The 17014-nt window shown below is 48.3% G+C and overlaps 1 pseudogene across 1 annotated transcript; it reads right to left on the bottom strand.

The window, feature by feature from the left end:
- Positions 1–2474: 2474 nt before the first annotated feature.
- On the bottom strand, positions 2475–14164 carry LOC144371122 (uncharacterized; annotated as a pseudogene). Its single transcript, XR_013431238.1, has 6 exons — positions 14090–14164; positions 13226–13411; positions 13080–13133; positions 12841–12915; positions 12642–12740; positions 2475–2838 (listed from the first exon to the last, which is right to left on the bottom strand). The product of XR_013431238.1 is annotated as an uncharacterized LOC144371122 (transcript).
- Positions 14165–17014: the final 2850 nt, after the last annotated feature.

Here is a 17014-nt window from a genome sequence, read left to right as displayed (position 1 = left end):
ACAAGGTGCTTGGGAGCTGTGTTAGTCAAGGATCTTCTGGGAGATGGAAATAGATAAAATAGAAAAACCTACATATAGGTGTAGCTGTGTGGGGAGGGTTTACAAAGGGAATTGACTTTCTAATTAGGAGGATTCCCACATAGACCTTCTGCAGGCTGGAGACCTGGGATTCTGGTAGAGGGGCCCAGTCTAAGTCTAAAAGGCCCAGAACCACTGATGGCAATGGTGGAACTCTCAGTCCAGGTGCAATGTCTCAGGGCTGGGGACGTAGTTCAGTGGTGGAGTGCCTGCTTAGCGTGCATGGAGCCCTGGGTTCAATCATTTGAGAAACAGAAAATGGTGGTTCATTTTCACAGTACAGTGTTCAGCCTTCCTTGGGTCCAACTGTGACCATTTAAATAATAGCCCATCCCAATATTTAAAGTAGCCAATCATGTCTTTTGTACTTCTGAGCTCCTCCAATTGGGGCTAAGAGCAGCCCTGCATTGGGGTATGAGCAGGAGGACTGCCTGCCCAGGCTTACTTGCCATCCAGGTTCCTGTAGCGCCCCCTTCTGGCAATGTAAAATTTGCTTTGCCCATCCATTTAAAAAAAAAAATTATTTGGTGCTGAGGATCTAAGCTAGGCAAGTGCTCCACCACTGAACTACAACCTCGGCCCTGCCCACCCTCAAAATTTTGAGTACATGTTTGATTTCTTGTGGCACCTGAATATTGGTAACTCCCCAGTACTGGGGGTGGCGTTGGGAGTGTCTCAAGTACCAGGTGCAAAGTTCTTATGTGCATTAAAACTCAGGGTATAATCTCCATCCAAGACCAAGTCCTGAGAAGCTGGACAGCTGCTGGCACAAGTCCTGAGTCTTGAGGGTAGATGTGGAGTTCTGAGTTCCAAGGGCAGGAGGAGGGCATCAGCTCCAGGGGAGATTGCAAATACATGTTTCCTCTACTTTTTTGTTTTCCTTTGCCCTCAGCTGGTCCCTAGCCACACTGAGGGCAGGTCTTCCTCCCTTGGTCCACAGTTCAAATGCCACAAACATCACACAGCTATTCCAGAAGTAGTGTTTGCCAGCCACGTGTGTACCCTTAGAGGGAGCAAACTGACACCTAATATCAACCACCACAGGGAAGTGAAACACTTTAAAATTAGAGGCTGGGGCTGGCACTGTGGCTCAGTGGTAGACTGGTTGCCAAGCACGTGTGATGCACTGGGTTCGATCATGAATAAAACAAAGGCATTGTGTCCAACTACAACTAAAAATATATGCAAAAAATTAAATGCTATAAATTTTAAAATTATTAGGCTTCTTGAAGTCAACTCCTTGAGAAGCGGTACATACACTAATATTAATTTGGCCCTCTAAAAAGAGGGGCTATTATCTGAGCACATCATTATTATAATAGAATTGAACACAATGCCCACAGTGCCACCTGCACCTCCTGCCACCTGGGGAGCAGCCTGGTCAGGGCTGTGCATGGCTTGACAGGTGGTCTCATGCCTGCCACTGGTCACCAACACAGCTGCAGGTCCCTGGAGGAACTGACCAGAGGGCCCTTCCTGACCTTCAACCCAGAAGTCTGAACCAGCTCTGCTACCTGCAGCTGGAGGAGGAACCACGACCCACTGGACTCAGGGGAGAGGCACTCCCAGTGGGCCCCACTGGCCCCTGAACACGGCCTGTGCTCAAGCCCAGCACCTCAGCATGGGACAGGCTTTGGAGAGTTCATTCATTTATTTCTGGTAACAGGGATTGAGCCCAGGGGTGCTCAACCACTGAGCCACACCCCAGCACTTTATTTCAAGACAGGGTCTCCCCAAGTTGCTCAGGGCCTTGCTAAATTGCTGAGGCAATCCTCCTGCCTCAGCCTCCTGAAGCCAAGGTGCCCGGATGGAAAGTCAGAGGCAATAAGGTTTTCAAGGTGGGGATAAAGGGACCCCCATCACGACAGGTTTCCTTACAAGTGGACAGACACCAACAGTGAGCAGAGGAAAGGTCATGTGAGGACACAGCCCAGTGGCCTCTGCCAGCCCAGGAGAGGCCTGCAGCCTCCTCCAAGTGAGACAAGGCATTTCTGTGACTTTAGTCCCAGTGGTGGTATTGTGACAGCAACCCCAGCAAACCACACACAGAATACACAGGAGGCAGAGGCAGGAGGATTGCGAGTCCAAAGCAGCCTCAGCAACTTAGCAAGGCCCTAAGCATCTCAGGGAGACCCTTGTCTCAATTTTTTTCAAAAAGGGCTAGGGATGGGGCTCCATAGTCAAGTGCCCACTGGTTCAAGGTCTGCTACCGAAAAAGAATTCGGAGCCAGACAGATTCCTATGGAACAAAGGATGGTGGAGCAGGGATCTGTTAGCGTCATGTTGACCTGTCCCCTCCTCTGCTATAAAGTGCCTACCTGTCATCAGCAAAGCATCAGGGGACTGGAGGGGCTCCAGGGGAAAGACAGGACGCGAGGACAGATGAGGCTCTGCTGTTGGATTCACCCACTGTTTATTGGCCTGGGAAGGGCTGCACCCACCCGGCCCCACAGCTTCCCCTGAGGAAGGCGAGGGACAGGCCTCCTCCAGGAGCAGAGGGGAGGTGGGGGGTGCAGGGCATGTGGGGGCAGGGAAGTGTGGGCTCTCTTGGTGACCCCGTGACAGGCATGAGACCACCTGTGTGGGCGTGGCTTCTGGAGGAAACACCTCACCCCACTCAGAGGCAAAGACCAAGGGTGTCGACTAGGCCCCGACCCAGAGGCTGCAAGGACATCGAGAAAAGACCAGGCGTCCCAGAGACATTTCAGTCCTTCCTGTCATGGAGCGTCTGCTGAGCGGGGCTGGGCCAAGGTCCCTGGACTGTGGAGAGAAGAGGCGGAGTGGGCAGCAGGTTGTAGGTCCAGGTCAGCGTGACAAGGGTACACAGAGCTGCAGGCCCAGGGAAACAGGGTGCACAGGGAGGGACCGGCTGAGGGCCAGCTCTCACTGAGCCTGTGGAGAGGTGATGGGCAGCCACCTGCTGGCCTACAGAAAGTCTGGTGGCCCAGAGCCAAACCCATCTCCAGAGCCCGCCGCAACTCACACGTGGGGTTGTTTCTTGATACTGGGAAATGGACCCAGGAGTGCTTTACCACTGAGCCACATCCCCAGCCCCTTTTAGTCTTTGAGTCAGGGGTCGTGCCACATTGCTGAGGCTGGCCTCGAACTTGTGGTTCTCCTGCCTCAGCCTCCTGAATTGCTGGGATTGCAGGTGTGCACCACCTGGTTAACACACAGATTCAGGGAAAGTTTTCCTTTGGTCCTGGGGATTGCACCCAGGGGCACTCTACCACTGAGCCACACTCCTATCCCTGCACCCCCTGCCCATCTTTTTCTCATTTTTTATTTTCAAAACAAGATCTTGGCAAGTTGCTGAGGTGGGCCTGGAACTTGCAACCCTCTTGCCTCAGCCTCGCTCAACCACAGCCACCTGTGCTAACACTGCTGGTGTCGCGGGCTCTGGGAGTGTGGCCTCAGCTTAAATTCTGGAGGGCCTGGAGACAAGGCCAGCCCTGTGTATGCACAGTCCCCTGTAAAAAGCTGGGACGCGATGGTGCCAGCGAGCCCCTGCAGCGCAAGAACTGGGGCGTGTTTTCACCCATCTCGTCAACATGGCAGCTGGCACAATCAGCCTGCATCTGTCTGGGGGACAGGGCACAAGCTCCTGCCTGGCGACCCCTGCCCTCTGCCCCTCCCTAGGTAACCTGGAACCATGCAGAACAGCTGCTGGAGTTCTTCTGAATCCTTCCAAGGGTCCTGAAAACTAGAGCCACAGCACTGCCAAACAGGGGCAGGCAGTGGCCCTGGGGCAGGGCATGTGCTCAGCAGGTGGCAGGCCCTGGGTTCCACCCCCAGCACCAAAACAAACAAACAAACAAAAAAAACAGTCCCTCTTCACAGACTTGCCTCCCCCCCTTTCTTCCTTAGGCAAACCCACTTTCCTTTATGGGAGATGAGTCATCTGTTGACTCACCCCCTGGAATCCAAGGGAGCCTCTGCCAGTGCTGACTGGAGGCGGGTTTAGTCAGAGCTGAGCACTCCACAGAGTTCCCGTCAAATCCCGCTGCGTGGCACCACCCACCGTCCCTCAGCCACTGTGGAACCAAGAAATTCGTTTCCAATGTGGGGGTGGGGGTGCTTCATGTCAGACCCACACAGGAGGGAGGATGCCACTGTCCTTCTGTAGTCACTACTTTAGATCTGCAGGTCCAAATTCAGAGTGGCCTCACTGCTCTGGAGCAGGAAGGTGGTGCACACCCGCAATCCCTGTGACTTGGGGGGAGGATCGCAGGTTCAAGGCCAGGCTTGGCAACTTGGCCAGACCCTGTCTTGAAATCAAAGGCTGAGGCTGAAGCTCAGTGGAGCAGCCCTAGGCTCAGTCTCTAGTATAGGTGGGTCGGGGAAGGGCTGTCCCCAAAACCAGAACTTAGCCCTGGTCTGCACTGGTGAATGGTGCCCAGTCCTGGATGAGAAGGGGTTTGCAGCTCATCTGGAATGTACTTGAGGAAACTGAAACCAAACTCAAGAGGCTCTGGAAAGCAGTCCATGTTCCAGAGGGTTATGGAAAGGGCTATGTGTTCTAGAAGGGGCTGGGCTGGAAGGAACTACCTGGCTCAGAGGACATAGGGAACTAGTTATCAGTCCTCCAGTTTGGGAACTGGTCTGCACAGTTCCTTGCAGCTGTGGGAAGGGGTGCCTGGGTTCAGGATATGCTGACAGCTGGTTCTGGATTTGATTCTACATTGCTCTGGGGGAGAAGGGAGTCCCTTCTGGGGCAGGTGATCACTTCTAGAGTTAGTGTCAGTTTCTAGAACATTCTTTGTCAGTTAGTTTCTTAAAGTGTTTGTGGGCCCACTCTGGAAAAGTCTCAGGTTCAGGGTCTGATAACTGATGATCAGGTTGAAAATACTGAGCACAGGAGCTGTGTTTCCAAATGTGCCTGTAACCTGGGCTGACAGTCACAGATAGTCACTGTTTCCTGGTGAAAGACCCTAGCCCAGTCAGCCCAGTTACCTAAGGCCAAGATATGAAACCAAGATACCAGACAGGCCATAAACAGGTTCAGGCGCCAGGCATGCTCTCTGGACAACCCGTTGAAGAACAGAGCACCCGCATCCTGAGGCATGAATGAATAAACCGGAACAGATAAGCAGGAACAGAAAGAATAGAATGCAGACCTGTGGTTTTTGGAATGCAGACCTGTACCCCCTAGGTGGCCTATATGCTAGATTTAAACAAACCAATAAGAAACCTGTTGCTTCCCGCGCCCGCGAAACCTGTCCCAAACCCTATAAAAATCTCTGTATCCCCAAGCCCGGTGTGCCAGTTCACCAAAGCTCCGGCTGAGGTTCTGCTGGGCACCCGCAGGCGCCTGTGTCCCAATAAACCAACCTCTTGCTTTTGCAGCCAGTGTTTCGTGTGATTCTCCTTGGACAGGGATACGGGGGTCTTTCATTGGACGGGGGTCTTTCATTGGAGGTCCCACCGAGATAGCCCCCCCCATCCGGATCCCTGCCCTAGGACCACCGGCATCACTGGGAGGTAAGCTGGCCAGCTCATGTCGTGTTTGTCGTGTTGTCTGGTGTCACTTCTATGTCTGTAATGTTTGTAACTCTTGGCTGATACTTTGTTTCTATGCGCTGCATTTGTACGATTACGCGTAGTCGCTTTGTATTTTGGGCAGCTTGAGAAGGAGTTGACGAACTCGGACTTCTCCCCTGCCACCCCGGGAGACGTCCCGGGGAGCACTTTGTAGGCAGCGGCGAAGCTCCTGCTTCGCCTAAGCCATTTGGTCTTTGTAGGCAGCAGCGAAGCTCCTGCTTCGCCTAAGCCATTTGGTTTTGTAGGCAGCGGTGGGGCTTCTGCTCCGCCTAAGCCATTTGTTTTGAATTTGGGCGGCGCTCTTTCTATTCGATCTGATTGTAGTGTTATTGTGATTATTGTGTTATTGTTTCCGTCTCTGTATTCTATCTCCTCATCTAAAATTAACATGGGGCAATCAATCACAACCCCTTTGAGTCTCACCTTCAACCATTGGCAGGACGTCCGGAATTGGGCAGATAACCTCTCGGTAGAAGTCAAGAAGAAAAAAAATGGATAACACTTTGTACTGCAGAATGGCCAACACTCAATGTGGGTTGGCCAAAAGAAGGTACATTTAACCTAGATCTTATATTACAGGTGTAGTCCCAGGTTTTCATCCAAGGTCCTCAGGGACACTCTGACCCTACATCGTTACCCCACCCCCACCCTATCAGCCCCAACCCGTACCAGCTCCTGATTCCATCCAGGTTTCCTCGGAGGAAGAAGAAGAACAAGTAGATCCAGCCACCAATAACCCTCCGGGTCCATCCCCCATGGTTGGGAGACGTCCCCAGCCCCTTTCTGTGTTCCGAGTGGATTGTCTGTAGTAAAGTATTCTGTGAAGTATTTGGTAAAGTATTTTGTAGCTGACGGATCCACAATCCGCCTGAGCCTTTAGTTTCTGGGTAGCAATCCACGACGCACTGCGAATTCTGTGGCCGTGCTGCGAATTCTGTGTTTTTGTTTCTGTTGTCCTGTCTGTCTCCACCCCAACACCCTGGCAAGAGAACTAATCTCCCAATCTGGGGTTGTCAGACCCAATCTGAGGGGGATGCTCTCCCAATCCGTTTGTCTGAAGAGAAGGCCCCAGTCGGCTTGGGGCCAGCACCCATTTTCATTTTTTTGACAATCTGAAACGGGAATCTATGTCTTTGTGTGTGTCTCTGTGTGTCTTTTTGTCTGTGTCTCTGTTAAGTGCAATGGTGAGCACTCTGGACTCTGAATCCAGTTAAGTGTGATGGCATTGTTTTACTTTGAACCGATGCAGAGTCCCAAATTCTAATCTGCCTTAGAGGTGTGGAGATAATTTTAGCTAGATTTTAATCTAAATTGTAAGCAAGATTAGGGAAGCAGTGTTTTCTTTTCTTCCCATAGTTGGCCTGAGTACACCCGCTGCGGTTAAGGAATACCTGCTGGGGATCTAAGAACTTTGATATCTTGCTTTAACTTTTCTCAAAACCCGGTCCTCATTATTAAATTGGCATTAATTGGCTTTGGGGATGGGAGCTGAACTTTCAGTCATAAATTCTGTCCCAGACGGGGATTCCACACCGAGGTAAGTGCACACACCCCATGTCTGTTTGAGATGCATCTTTCTCTCTCTCTTTCTGGAGGGTAAGGTGGGCACCCGTCGGCTACTTAAACGCAACTAGTGCAGCCGCCACTCTACAAGACTCGGGTGAGAGGTTTCTCGGCCTAGGCAGCTCTCAATCACCTGTTCGGTACAGAGCAGGCATGTTGGGTTCTGCCAAAGCCGCTTCCAAAACTTTTCTTTCTGGGCCTGGAGAGCAATTGGCGTGAGTACACAGTGTCCCTAATCCCGATCTGCCTCGGATGCGTGGAGGTGGAGGAAGGAGTTTGGAACAACTGCGGAATCCCGGTCTGGGCTACTCTCAGACGTTTCCAAAGGTTCCTTTCTCTTGAGCCCCCTCCCGACAGCCCTCAGGGGTATCTAGGGTGATCGGTAGATGAATGGCACTGAGGGAAAGCCCCAATCACATTTGCCTCCGTATGGGCTGGCAACACTTCCAACCCCGCATCCATACCTCCTGGATGCTCCCCTTCCTTCGCGGGTCAGAAATGTTAGCAATTCTCAAGAGAAAAATTTGGGCCGATCAAAGTACATACACCCTTCCCCCTTTAAGACCTAAAGCAGATTAAAAACTGACTCTACTGGAAGGTTAGGAGATAAACCAGATTGCCTGGAATTGGATCTATTCAAAGGAGCTAATCTTGCAAGTGAAAGGGGAAACTGAGGAATTCCCAGCAGCTGCCAGAGCCTTTTTTGCTTTAGGGAAATTTCCTCATTCTTTCTCTGCACTGTAAAGATTACTCCACCTAAATGCAGTAAAGTCAGTCACACTGAGACCCTATGTGAGAACATCTGGTCCACTCATGGGAAATCTAAGGTGCCACTGATAGGAGTCATAATTAAATGAAGGTTCAAAACCTGGAGAGATATTTTCTTATCTGGTCTGTTTTAAAGGTTATAGATTGTTTCTTGGGGATGATTTTGGCTAAATGTGCTTTTTTGTAACAATCTGGTATCTGAATGGGTTTCTGAAGCATTGCACAATCTTGCAGTTAAAAGTTGGGTTTAAGTAATTGTTTAGTTTAAGACTTCAGATAATTCATACCAGAGAACTTAAATACTTAGGATAAAAAATTAAAAGAACTCTACTTCCAAGTTGGCAAGTAACTCCCAATCATTCAGTTATATTTTTTATCAATCTTTGAAGTAGGTAGCCTAAGGAGATTTCACTAGGTATACAGTGCATTGATTTGGGCAAGGATAGTAAATTATGATTTGGTATCTGTTTCTCTCAGTGTGTAAGATTTTTAAAAAATGTTAGATTAAAATGTTGGTCTGGCTTATTGAAATGACATTTATTAGCAACAGTCTTGGAAATTTTCAAAGCTTAATTTTAGATATACATGGTAGTGTGTGGATTTTTTTTTTTTTTTTCCCGGTGATTTAATGTAACTTAATACTACTTTAGGAACTTCAGAACAAAGAAAGTAGCTTAATGATCCTGAAGGAACTTCTTCTGATGGTGGCTTTTATATTATCAAGAAAGATCCTATTTTCAGTTTTGTGTGAGCAAGTTTTTCTAGTGTAGGAAGATAAATTGTGACTTATGGTTAAAATGCCTTAGGCATAAAGTTTCTGCTCAAGAATTCCGGTTTTCCCAGTTCCTTCCAGACCTCAGCCAGGGCTCAAGCTGATATGCAAACAGAAGCAGCTTGGAGCTCAGGCCCAAGAAAAAAAAAAAAGTAAAGGTGTCTTTTACCTGAACTCAAACTAGATTAAACCAAAGAGTAAATTGTATGGCATTTACTAATTACTGGCCGGTCAATTTTTTAGGATTTTTGTTTTAATTACTGGCCGGTCAATTTTTTAGGATTTTTGTTTTTTTTTCTTAGATTCTGTATTTTTATTTTTTTCTTTGAGCTCATGATTTTGTTCCTACAGACAAGTTAATGTTTTTCTGATAAGTTCTATTTTTGATCAACTGAAGTTTTTTTAACATTGCAATGAGATTTCACCTGAGAAAGCTGCAAGGCCTTCACCATTGTGTTATGTGTTACACTTGTGTTACGTGTTGTATGTCGGTATGTCTGTATGTGTATATGTCCATATATCCTGCAGTGATATAACAATTGACAGATGAGGAGCGCTCATGAAAAATTTTAAAAAAATGGATCCAAATATCTTTGATTCACGTGATTCAAATGGTTCAATTTAAATTGGGTAAACAGATGAAAGGAAAGATGTCTTTAAAATTAAGCTTATAAGTTTTTCTAGGTGTTCAAAAAGGCCCTAATAAAATGTTGATGTCTATGAAATAATCTGATTAGATTCAAAGGTTTACAGGTATTGTTTCAAAATGTGAACAGAAGGAGGTTAACAAATAAAAAAGAAAAACTAGAAGGTTCTAGGTATGGATTTAATAGAGGGAAAGTGTGTTTCTGGATAGGAGTTTAAGTAAGTGATAAAGAAGGTCTGTGCAAGTTGGTTATAAATGTAAGTTTTTGAGCAAAGTAATCTTAAAGAAATTAAACAGCTGGTTAAACAAGTGCTGTTGTTTTAGAGAATTGTGTTATTTCTTTAAAAGCTAAATTTGGTTAATATAAAATCATCAATGTAATTATGGTGTTATTAATGTGTTCATATCTTCCAGGTATACAAATCTGTAAGGTAGAAGCTTTAGAAAGAGCATTATATCAACCTGGTATTCTAAAACTGTATGGTAATTTTAGGCTTAAAAGAAAAACATGTTGGAAATTTATTTATATCATTTGTGTTCTATAACTGGACTTGTTATCAATAAGTTATGTGATGTTCCATGTTACTTTTTACACTGAGATACAATTTAGATGTATTTTTAAGTTAATGAGAGCCTAATCTAATCTATGTAAAGGTTTTATTGCAAAACAAAAGTACTTTGCTACTTCTCTACAAAAAGTTAAAAGCTTTCAGCTTTTCTTTAATTCATGTTTTAGATGTGATATTATATTGTGTTAGCTAATATTCATGTAAATTTGAGCAACAATTTATGCTTTGTAAAATGATGTCTAAAAAGCAAAGATCAGCTTCAGAATTTAAGACTTATGATGAGCCCCGCCTCACTTGGGATAAGGCTGTATGTCCCATCTCATGTGAAAGTGACCATGAAAGAAGTAGGCCAGATTTCAGTGCATTTAAGGTTGTGTCAAAAGTTGGTTTTTGTCACGATTGCCAGGACCTCAAACAGGGGATTATAATGTATAACTCTGCCAGAATTCAAGGTAGCTAGTATATGAACTAAATGTTTTTACTCTTGATAATTTTATCTTGTAGTTTTCTTATAAATGGCTTAAAGATTGCCTGTTAATGTTTTGCAGAGGTACTGATTTAAGAACACACAACCTGGGTTGATTTAAGATAATGAGTTATCACCTACAGGATAGAGAGATAAGTACTAAAGCCCAGTACTTAGTATAAGGCTGTTGAAACTTATTTGCTAGATGTTTAAGATTAAGTTTTAAAATTAAAGCTAAATTAAAGGGCCAAGAAAACCAATATTTGGCTCTTGCCCTCTGAGTCAGTCTAAATCAGGGATAGGGGACTTCTCCAAAGGGCTTTGCAACTCTAGGCCACATAACCTCCTGATCAGGGAGATTAATGAGACCAGTGGAGGACAGAAAGCCAATCAGTGCATTTGCTGTGAAGAGGAGGGTCATCAGGAAAGGGAGACATCCCTGATGCTTCCGAGGGAAGCCACGAGGTCAAGCAAGGCCTGGACCCATCCTTGCGCAAATGGCACTAGCAGAACTGAGAAGCTGCTGTGAAGTTCCCGAGGACTCCCAGGAGGCTGACTGTTAACAATAGGTAGAAACAGAAGTCAGTTTGACTTGCTTCATCTTAAACACTTAGCAAAGACAGTCAAAGCCAAAAACACAGCTGTTTCTAGACATTTTAAATGATAATAATAGTTAAATGTAACCTCCACAATAAGTAAACTGGAGGCTGCAAAAGAGACTCTTAGGTAGGAATGCCTGATAACTGTCAAAGGGACTGCTAGAGTAGTTTTAGTCTAAGGCCTTTATTTCTAACCAACACAGGTAGGCTTGATGTTTGCTAGTATGGTTATCCAGCCCTAAGTAACAGAATTAAAGATTTCTCTATTAGACACAGGTCATACTAGTAAAAGGATCTTGCAAGATCAGATGATATTTAATTATTAAACTATATCTTAAGGGAAGGACAACTGTAACCCTAAAAGTTAAATGTTGTGTTTACATCCTGATAATTCTGGCAATGTGACAAATATCCTTAAAGATTTACATGCTCAGATAGAAGCCATGTCCTCAGCAACTTTATCATGGAAACAATATCTTAGCTTCTGGTTCTTGGTACTTCCTGGTGGAAAACATTGTTAGTCTTTGTCTTTGCCATCATACTCATTGGCATATTCCTGTGCTATGGGATTTATTGGTGCATCAATATGGTTTCAGTACTAATGAATTCTTGTTTCTCTTATAGACCACCCATCACTCAAATGGCCCTCCAGCCTATCATGGACCACTCGATAGACCCGATTTTTAAAGGGGACTCCAAACTGCTTGCCCCAACATCGCCCCTTTTTGTCAGCCTGAAGAAGCCAGAAAGATCTTCGCCCCCTTTCCTTACAGCAGTAAGGAGTTCCCAAATTAGAGGGGGGAATGAAGCCAGATTTAAAGTTAGGTAGTCAGTGTAGTTAGGTAAATCGGGTCTAATATCGAGTGAAATCTAAAATGGAGGCCATGCTGAGAATGACTCCGGGAAAACACAGGACAATGGATATAAGATTCTATCCATGATAAAGAAAAAGGGGGGAATGAAAGACCCTAGCCCAGTCAGCCCAGTTACCTAAGGCCAAGATATGAAACCAAGATACCAGACAGGCCATAAACAGGTTCAGGCGCCAGGCATGCTCTCTGGACAACCCGTTGAAGAACAGAGCACCCGCATCCTGAGGCATGAATGAATAAACCGGAACAGATAAGCAGGAACAGAAAGAATAGAATGCAGACCTGTGGTTTTTGGAATGCAGACCTGTACCCCCTAGGTGGCCTATATGCTAGATTTAAACAAACCAATAAGAAACCTGTTGCTTCCCGCGCCCGCGAAACCTGTCCCAAACCCTATAAAAATCTCTGTATCCCCAAGCCCGGTGTGCCAGTTCACCAAAGCTCCGGCTGAGGTTCTGCTGGGCACCCGCAGGCGCCTGTGTCCCAATAAACCAACCTCTTGCTTTTGCAGCCAGTGTTTCGTGTGATTCTCCTTGGACAGGGATACGGGGGTCTTTCATTGGACAAAGGGACAAAATCCAGAGTGTCTCTTTAGTACCTTCTATTCCAAAGCCAGGAGAGCTGCTGAGGGCAGCCCTCAGCCGACCGCCAGCTCAGGAGTCATCCTGCACCACCCAGACCTTGTTTCCACTCCTCCTGCCCCGGGGACACCTGGATGCCCCATCTCGCAGACTGGCCCCAGGTCAGCGCCCGCCTGGGCCCCTCACCTCTGCCTTCAGGGCACTCTAGCCCTGAGCCAAGGCGGCTTTGATGGCAGCCACCAGCTTCAGAAACTTGCTCTCCGTGTCCACATAGCCATCACCTCTCTGGGGAGGGGAAAGAGAGAAAGGGTCGAGCTGGGACCCACACACCAGCCTCCGCCCCAGCCCTACTTGACCCCCAAACAAGACACACACAGAGATATACCTTCTTGGAGTGAACCAGCTTCCCGGCTACCATCACTTCAAAGAACCCGGTGACCTGGGGAGTCCCCTCGCCGCACTAAGCAGGGAGGACAGATTGGCGCTGGGATGCCCTCTTGGAAACGCTTCCCCTTCCCAGGAAGTGAGGGGGGAGGTTGAAGGCTGTGGGGCTAAGCCACCTCCACCAGCACCAGACCCTCAGACAGACAAGGGGCCCTCCACGTCCACATCCCCGAGACTCACAATGTCCAGGCATCCGGGGAACTCATCTTCTAGCTTCTTCTTGAGCTGGAGATACTGGAAAGGGGGAGGAGATCAGAGCAGTGCCCAGCCAGCCCCCCAGATGCACTCCCCCGACTCAGGGTGCTTCCTGAGGGCCCCCGGCTTACCTTAGGCTTGTAGCCTCAAGCGCCACTGGTAGGTGGAGTCCAAGTGAGGAGTTCCAGGACAGGCAGACAGGTGGGGACACAGGGAAAGCAGGCAGTAATGGCAGGACAGAGGGGACCAGGAAGAGAAGAGAATAAGACGGGCAGAAATGACCAAGCAGAAGAGACAGAGAAGGGAAGAAAGACACACGGACATCAGAGTGTAATAGGAAACAGCAGAGAAAAAGAGCCAAGCCAGGCAAAGGAGGAGAGGGAGGCCGCAGATGGGGTGACCAGATCACAATTATGTGGCCACATGAGGCGGGGAAGGTAACAGGGAAGAAAACGGAGGGCTCTGGGTTAGAACAAGAGCTGCATAAACAACATGCAACCTCGGCTGGGGCCCAGGCCCAGAGCACTGAAGGAAGCCCTGTCGCTCCTGGAACCTGAACACCTTCCAACACCCAGGATGCCATTTCCGGCTGGAATCTGGTGCACAGGCCTCCTGGGAACTCAAAATGTCAAGCGAGCTGTGCTTCTAACAGGCCATGGCATTCCCAAAACGGAGACCCACTGGATCCTGGGTGTGAGTCCAGATAATTAGGCCAGCCACCCAGGTTGGAGTGGCCCCCGCCTGAGCCAGGACCTGGACCTACCGCATTCCCCTCTCCCTGCCCCGTAAAATGAAGCTAGAATTCCCCTCCCTCAAAAGGCTCAGGGGGCAGTAGATTCATTGAGCCGGTATTTATTAAGCACCTACTGCATGCTAGCATAGAATGAGGTGCCAGGGCAGATCCTCTGAGCGGAGGAAATAGGTTCAAAGGCAGTCGGGGCTGGTGTGCAGCGCTCCCTGGGCAGGAGCTACTACGTTCGCCCTCTTCGCATCACCGAAAGGGGACCTGTGGCCCGAGAAGAGGGGTTGGCAGCACGGGCACCCACGGGCACCGGCGCGAAGGTTGTCATTTGCGTCTTTTCTAAACCCAGGAAGGTTCAGGAGGCCGTCCTGACCCAGGGGAATCGGAGCATAGCCGAGGGGTCAGTCCCAGGAGTGCACAGATCCACCGGACCAGCGGCCAAGCCCCTTGGCGTCTGCAGTGGCCACACACACGTCTCCGCTTGACCCTTCACAACCCGAGACGTCCCGCTCGTCCCAAATGGGGGTTCAACGCTCCGCGGCCCTCACCCCACCTGGGGATGTGGCTCAAGCGGTAGCGCTTGCCTGGCATGCGCGGGGCTCTGGGTTCCATCCTCAGAACCATATACAAATAAAATAAAGATCATGTCCACCGAAAAATTAAAAAAAAAAAAAAATTTAGAATTCTCAATTTTCTCTCTCTCTCTCTCTCTTAAAAAAAAAAAAAAAGCCGAAAAGCACAAACTCCAAAAAGCAAACAAAACGAAAAAACCTTCCACTACCCTCATTAAGATGGCTTGGGCCAGATGGACCCGCCTATCATACCAGTAGCTCAGGAGGCTGAGGCAGGAGGATCAAAGCCAGCCTCAGCAACTCAGTGAGATGCTGTCTGTAAATACAATGCAAAATAGGGCTGGGGAGGTATCTCAGTGGTGGAGAGCCCCTGAGTTCAATCCCCAGTACCCCCACCCTAAAAAAAAAAAAAAAAAAAAAAAAAAAGATAGCTTAGAAAACTCAGCTCTTGAGTTTTCTCAGCCTTGCAGGTCTTGGCAGGAGCTGCCTCCTGGGCCAGGAATGTCTCTGCCCTGCCCAGAGGCCCTCCTCCAGGTCTCAGTCCCAACCTGATTTCCAGGACAGACACATGGCACCTAAGCTGCGTGCCCTACACCCACAGGGGCCCGCCTTCCTGTTCTCCAGGGCACAGCGGGTATTAAACGCCATATGTATCCTTGTTGACCTGTTGGGCTCCCCAGCTCATCTCCCTGAGTTCAGAGGACAAGCTGGTCTCAGTCCCTGCTTTGTCCTTAAGAGCCCCAATAAATACAGGAAAACAAGGAAAAGAATAAAGAGTGAATGACATTTATTTTGGCTACCTTCCCCTTTCTGCCTCTCACTGCTAGATTTTGTCATCCCTCACTTAAAGCAAAGGGGACCTATTTTGGGGGGGATACCAGGGATTGAGGGGTACCAGGGATTGAGGGGTACTCAGCCACTGAGCTGCATCCCCAGCACTGTTTCGTATTTTACTTAGAGACAGGGTCTCACTGAGCTGCTTAGAACCTCACAGTTGCTAAGGCTGGCTTTGAACTTGGGATCCTCCTGCCTCAGCTCCTGAGCGGCTGGAATTATAGGCCTGTGCCACTGCGACCGGCTCAATAAATGTTTTCTAAGCCTGCTCTAAGAACGAGGGATGTGGCGGGAAGTAGGACACTAGAGGCTGGGGACACAGCTCTGAGGTATAACGCTGGCCTGACATGCTGTGGCCCTGAGTCCCCTCCCGAGCACAGGGAAGAAGCCAGCAACCAGCAGCTCTGTTCTCCTGAGGCCGAAGTCCTGCGTTCCCCTCAGAGAGACCAACAATAACACAAACCAGAATTTTTTTCCTTTTTTTTTCTTTTTTTGTGGTGCTGGGAATGGAACCCAGGGCCTTGTGCATGGGACGCAAGCGCTCTACCAGCTGAGCTGTAGCCCCAGCCCAGACTTTTTTTTTTTTTTTAAAACCCAGGGGAGCTGTACTTCAGAGCTCCATTCCCAGTCCCTTTTTTAAATCTTTGAGACTTAGTTCCTAAGGGTTTTTGCTAAATTGCCCAGGGTGGCCTCCAACTTGCAATCCTTCTGCCTCAGCCTCCACAGTTGCCGGAATGCAGGTGTGCACCACTGTACCCAGCCCAAAACAATCCTGTTAGATCCTAAGCATGAAATTCCCCGCAAGGAGGCGCAGTAATCCTGACCCTTGACATTCACATCCTTGCGTGGTCTCACAGTGAGCAGGGCTGACTGTGTAACCCAGAAAATATTGCAGAAGACCCGGGGGAGCTTACACCAGAGCACAGGCTTAGCCGCTCAAAGACCTGGTCTCCACCCCATCACAAGGCTAGCTCTCGCCCTGAGGAAAACCAGTTGCCAGGGTCCTCAGGACACTCACACAGTCCTGCAGGACATCTGTGGGGCCTGTTGGCCTCCTGCCGACAGCCTCCTGAATGAGCTCCCAGCAAAACTGTTTCCCCTGGGGCTGGGGCTGGGGCTCCATGGTGGAGCACCTGCCTCGCATGTCTGGAGAACTGGGTTCCATCCTCAGCACCTCGCAAAAATAAAGATGCTGTGTTTTCATCCACAACTAAAAAAATACTTAAAAACCAACAAAACCACAAAACTCTTTTCTCAGCCCCGGGACAAGCGGTCAAGTGACTTCAGTCCTGGTCCCTATCTGACTCCAATGTCATGAGACACCCAATAAACTGCTCCTGGATTCTTGGCCCCCAGAAACTACATAAGGTCATTGTTTATCGTTCCAAGCTGCTGACTTGCTGCTGATTGGGGGAAATTTTTTACACAGCACTAGATGGCTAATTCTCCAGTCTTCCTGAAGTGGCACCCCCTTTCTCCACAGAAGAGCCCTCTTCACCATGGCTGAATTCAGGACTGTCAGCAAAAGAGTGCATCGTAGATAAACTATTTTCGTGTCGCCCTGTTTATTTGGCCACTGGCAGAGAAGATACCAGCCCTCCAGGTGCTGGACACCCCTTACTAGTTTTTCACAAACATATCCAGTAGAGTACTTTGAAGAAATGTACAAACAAGGCCTCTGTCTGGCCTTGAGCTGGGCTTCACAGAGATGTCTACATTCCTAAGATAAGTTACAACTGGGCTCCATGGTAACAGCTGGCAGAGGAGGAAGG

This window comes from Ictidomys tridecemlineatus, chromosome 15 (genome assembly GCF_052094955.1).
Source record: "Ictidomys tridecemlineatus isolate mIctTri1 chromosome 15, mIctTri1.hap1, whole genome shotgun sequence".
Classification (NCBI taxonomy): Eukaryota; Metazoa; Chordata; class Mammalia; order Rodentia; family Sciuridae; genus Ictidomys; species Ictidomys tridecemlineatus.
Note: the sequence above shows the minus strand (reverse complement) of the source record. Positions and strands in the feature narration are given on the sequence as shown.